The following is a 365-nucleotide window of genomic DNA, read 5'->3' on the forward strand; positions in this document are numbered from 1 at the left end:
GCGGTGGGAGCTGGCATCCTAAGCCCTCTGGGCCAGTGGCAGAGTCCCAGTCCATCCACCTGGCTCCACTGCAGGTTGGGACCAAGAGGGGGTTCAACTGAGATGACCCCATCTTCTCCTGAGGCTTCCTTGTCCTGGACACACCAGGTGACCTGTGCTGACCTCAGACACCCCACCCCGCCTCTGCTGAGAGCCTTCTGTTCAGGGCTGTGTCTGCTCTGGGGATGAGAGGTGCATATCAGACACCGCGGTCCAGGGCCGAGGATGCGGGGGCTGTGATGGAGGGCAGGCCTCCCCGGGTCTGGGCTGTGATGGAGGGCAGGCCTCCCCGGGTCTGGGCTGTGATGGAGGGGCCTCCCCGGGTC

Source organism: Dipodomys ordii, unplaced genomic scaffold (genome assembly GCF_000151885.1).
Source record: "Dipodomys ordii isolate 6190 unplaced genomic scaffold, Dord_2.0 Scaffold159, whole genome shotgun sequence".
NCBI lineage: Eukaryota > Metazoa > Chordata > Mammalia > Rodentia > Heteromyidae > Dipodomys > Dipodomys ordii.